At 30.9% G+C, this 5,233-nt stretch overlaps 1 long non-coding RNA gene across 1 annotated transcript; it reads left to right on the forward strand.

Moving 5' to 3' along the window:
* Positions 1-201: 201 nt before the first annotated feature.
* Positions 202-3,638, forward strand: LOC134699274 (uncharacterized). Its single transcript, XR_010103543.1, has 4 exons — positions 202-331; positions 1,580-1,653; positions 2,856-2,934; positions 3,261-3,638. It is a non-coding gene; the product is annotated as an uncharacterized LOC134699274 (long non-coding RNA).
* The last annotated feature ends 1,595 nt before the right edge of the window (positions 3,639-5,233 follow it).

A 5,233-nucleotide genomic window follows, 5' to 3' on the forward strand; every position in this document is an offset into this window, starting at 1 on the left:
ACAGTCAATCAATTGTTTTGTGTAAACTTTAACAGTTAATCCGATTTGTTTCAAGCAAGTTATATTTATCATATACATTTTCATTAGATAATCGATTAATTCACACAATAAAAACGATTTTCAATATAGAAAATATAATACTCTGATGCATTGGACAGCTGTTGCAGTTTTGTATAGATAACCACTATTGACCATATAAAGATGACGTGATATTGTTCATATAACACTGGAAAACAGAAATATGAACATCGTTGGTTTACTGGGATTTTTTCTACTATTTGAGTCATTACTTTGTAGTTCTGACAACAAAATATTCAAAGGCATCGTGACTGTAAGTACTGACTTTTATTTGTAGAATTAAAGAAGGAAAAAAAACTTTGGACGAGAGCAGCTTATACGATTAAGGAAAATACTTTAAAAAAAAATGTATTGTCTTTTCATTGCACATCACAAAATTTCATCAGTTTATCCTTGTTATTGTCATAGTAAAAAACCAAGGTATTTGCACCTGTCCTAAGTCAGGAATCTGATGTACAGTAGTTGTCGTTTGTTTATGTAATATATACGTGTTTCTCGTTTCTCGTTTTTTTTAATATAAATTAGACCGTTGGTTTCCCGTTTGAATGGTTTTACACTAGTAATTTTGGAGTCCTTTATAGCTTGTTGTTCGGTGTGAGCCAAGGCTCCGTGTTGAAGGCCGTGCATTGACCTATAATGGTTTACTTTTTTTAAATTGTTTTTTGGATGGAGAGTTGTCTCATTGGCACTCACACCACATCTTCCTATATCTATTTGAGATTTTTTAATATGTTTTGATGTTTCTGTTTTTTTCATGAATGGGTAGAAAGAGATGTAAATAGGACTTATTTTTGTCTTATTATTATATCGGTTGACCTACTTGTCAACTTATTTTAGCAATACCGAACAGGACCTATACTAATCTGCTTAGATGAAGATGGTTACATTTGTTATGTTTTATAATGCAACCAGTTTGTTTTTATTTCCTAATTATGCAACACAGCTTTATTTTGTGCAATGTCAATTTCATCATGGAACACTTTTTCTAAAATAAGGGGTCCATTAAGGGGTAAAAATGAGTTCGAAAGTTGTGTAACAATTTAAAAAGCTATCATTGTTTTATATCAAGTAGCAGTATACAAACAATATTAGCCTCATATTAAAAAGTTTATATTTTTCTGACATTTACCTAATGGTGTATAATATATGAACTTATTGACCACGAGGACAAAGCCGCTTCGAAGTTGAAATATTTTAAACCGTCCGAGTGTGGGCAGATTGTGAATGAATTTTAACACACCAAAGAGCTGTTTTTTTTTTAAATATTAAACTCGTTAAAAAACAAGTACATACAAATAAAACAAAAATTATGAGTTCAGAATTAAAGCAGGGAAATCATTTATTTAGTAACTGACTTAAGAGGTGACAACCACACATTGGCCTCAGTTGAGCATACACATTTGTATAACTTTATAAAGAACTAAAAGAATGAATATAACATTGGAAGGCCAATCCCACTTTTCAATATGAATTCTAACTATATTTTTTTTTTCATTTTCAGTTGAGTAACAAATGATCGTTTAAGAAGAAGTACAAACACGTTCTGGACTGGTTCCACAAGGAAGGACTTTACTAGTATCCACTAATTTTATACTAAATATCTCTTTACTTATATATAGATTTACCCAATATAAGATACTGTCAGATACAAATTTGGTTCATCTAAAATGGTCGCACATACAGATAACTAAAACTCACAAACCCCACGAAAGGTTAAAGGCGAACTCAAATATCACGATGTGGTTAGAGGTTTTATTTACTTGTGTGCGTCACCCGAATTACGTTACTGTGGGACTTAATCTAAATACAATGATATTAATCACAACATATAAAACTAAAGACAATACAATATCAACCCTAACAAAAACCGTGGATGAGCCCATAAAAAAGGTTACTTGAATATAGAAAAAACTTGCTGGTCTTGGCTATAAACGATTGCTTTGTTAGGAGCTAACTATCCTTTCAATTCCACCCAGAGCTTCCAAAATCCCCTAAGTTTGTAAAACCGTCTTTCAGATTTCATAGTGAGTATCAATATGCTGATTTTCATCTAAAAATATTAGATTGGTAATTTCATAGTACAAATGCCATAATTTTTTATTGAGTTTTTATATATGAAAACAAAAATATTGTATGAGTGCCAATGAGACAACTCGTCACACGAGTCCAAATGACACAAACACTTACAACTATAGATCACCGTACGACCTTCAATAATGGACAAACCCCATACTGCATAGTTAGTCATAAAAGGCCTCAAAAAGACAAATGTAAAATAGTTCAGACGATAAGAATAATGGTCTTATCTATGTACAAAATAATAAACGAAAAATCAAATATGCTTCACAGCGATAGACGATAGCGACTGAATTATGTACAGGCTTCTGACCATGGAAAAGCACATACAGAACTTGTTAGATGGTGTTAAACACTCATCCTGACCTGGGAGAGTAGTTTTATAGTAAATCTAATCATAAACAAACTATAAGGAGCAGTTATAAAGGTCAAAATAATCAGACGGATACAAATAGAAATACATCCAACAAATTCACAGAGTGGACGAGTACTTGTGCATCCCAACAAAAGAAATTACAGATTTGATACAGATTTGACAGTACTCTCAGTTCAAAGCGAATAACAACTTATAAAAATCATGCATCTTAGACTACATTATCAATCATGTTATGTCACAGGAAAAGGTAAAAAAAACCAACTCCGCCATTTGTCTGTTTCTGTTTAGAGATTACACATTCATTGTTATTCCTTAACTGTTACAGTATACCACAGTTGAATGTCACAGAAGCGAACAAGATACCAGAATTAATATTGTACAATAAAAATGACGTGGAAATTTTTGTAAGTTAGTCTTGAAAGAAAGATTTAAATGACATGCATGTACAAATAATTTTTGCGTTTACTAATTTGCATTAAGATATGAATATCTTTTTACTGTGTTCCTGTTAAAGAAAAATATGAGCATGATTCTGTTCCACTTCACGAACGGAGTGTAGTTGAAAACATAAAATGCTTCAGACCAAAATAGTTTTGTGTGTTGCTCTTGTCCTTTCAAGATAAGACATATATTTAAATACACTGTCAGAAAAAATAGAATTTAAATGGATCTGTGATTTTCATTGATGTTCCTCTTATATTAATGACATCATTTGACATTTATATTTCAGAGAATACCATTGGACAAAACGACCTATGACAAATTAGATAACCTGATTAAAGATTTAGGTTTTTATCGTCAAAAAACGTTCAGTGACAATCTTCCAGCAGAATATGAAAACGGACCAGTTCCTCCGCCAGATGGCGTTTCTATCGACGATCTCCTCGCTGGATTTTCCCTTTGTGAACGATATGGAATACAAAGCGAATTAGCTGCAGAATATTCTTGTGGAAAATAAATTAACTTTGTATGAAAATCGAAGAAAATTAATTGCAGCTTGATACTCAATGATATGTTTATTGAAACAATCAATTTGAATATAAACATGGATAGCTCGTTTCATGCTGTAATTCATAAATATCAATATTAAAAAGAAATGTTTTACATACATATTTGATATTTGATTAACTGATATATTTGATATTTGATTAACTGATATATTTGATATTTGATTAACTGATATATTTGATATTTCCAATACTTTTGATTTTTTTTATATTTCATTTTATGACGTAGTAAGAACAATGAAACGAATATTCACAACAGCAGTGCCTAGTTACATAAAACTTCGTAGGTGTACCAACATGGAACAGTTTAATCAAAGTACTTTAAAGTAGTAAATTGAAAAAATAACTTCTATTTTGTCATGCTATATTAATACTGTACTCATTTCGGTTTACATTTTGAATACTACGAATTCGTTAACACTATGACAGAAACATAAACCGTTTTAAAAGAAAACGAAATTGAAATGTTTCATCCAAATCAAAACAAAAAAAGAGGTCTCGATCTGATGTTCCTGAAACGGTTTCACTAGAAATCAGTCAGGAGCCTGTTATTCATTGGTTGTTGTTCGTTGGTTTGGTTCATAAGTGGTTCTTGTTTCTCATTATTTTTTAATATAGATTAGACTGTTGTTTTCCTGTTTGAATTATTTTACACTTTTTTGGGCCTTTATACATTGCTGTTTGGTGTTAGCCAAGGCTCCTTGTTGAAGACAGTATTTTGACCTATAATCGTGACTTGGGTGCAGAATTGTCTCATTGGCATTCATACCAAATCTTCTTATACATATTTCCATAATAAAAAAGGAACCAATCATGTTGTTCACAAACACAGTGTATATAAAGTGCGAATCCAGCTAATGCATTTTCACTGTCATATGCGGGCATGTCTATTGTAGAATAAAGGATTACGGGAAAACTGTATTTGTTTACGTTTTGAAAATACCAAATTAATTGATTTGAAGGAAAGGTTTTACATATTTTCATTGTGATATGTCTATAGTATGTACAAACATAGCATTAAGGTTCAAATAAGTATTATAAAAGCAGCATAATATATCATATCGATTATTGAAAGCGATCCATTTTAACTATAGATGCGATGAATTATCACTGTTAGTGCAGTCATTTCTGATGTGGAATTTTCGAAGATGCGAGGAATTTTTATTGTAGAATTATGTGCTAAATGCACTTGAAACAAATAAAAAACTTAGTTGATGACTTTAGAATTTATGATAAATGTATTTTCAAATTGAAATACAAACTCCTCATTTATTCTTTATCAAATATATAGCTTTTCAAACTTGTAACAAAAACGGTTCTCAAAATGTCATATTGTATTCTTCAAATTACGTTTTTCCTTGATTTAAAAAAAAAATTAAAAGATATTTCTGTATTTTTTTTTTAAGTCAAATATTGATGTGGCGGAGTTTAAGTGCAGTCTGGGTAAAATAGAGACGAGTACATTTGAGGATGTTATCTTCCACGCATGAAATATGCATCTTGAAACGCAATGGTGACAGAAAAGCTTATAAAAGATTAACTTTCCCAGTTGTACCCTCAACTGCTTCAATTTCCATATTCTGAAAAAGACAGTTTTTGGTAGAATAAATGTTCTTGACTCGATTGTTGCTTGCATGATTTTTACTGTATAAGGTGAAACGGTATGTGACATAAATTATCCACAGTCAATAAAAAA

The sequence above is a fragment of the Mytilus trossulus genome, unplaced genomic scaffold (genome assembly GCF_036588685.1).
Source record: "Mytilus trossulus isolate FHL-02 unplaced genomic scaffold, PNRI_Mtr1.1.1.hap1 h1tg000050l__unscaffolded, whole genome shotgun sequence".
Lineage (NCBI taxonomy): Eukaryota > Metazoa > Mollusca > Bivalvia > Mytilida > Mytilidae > Mytilus > Mytilus trossulus.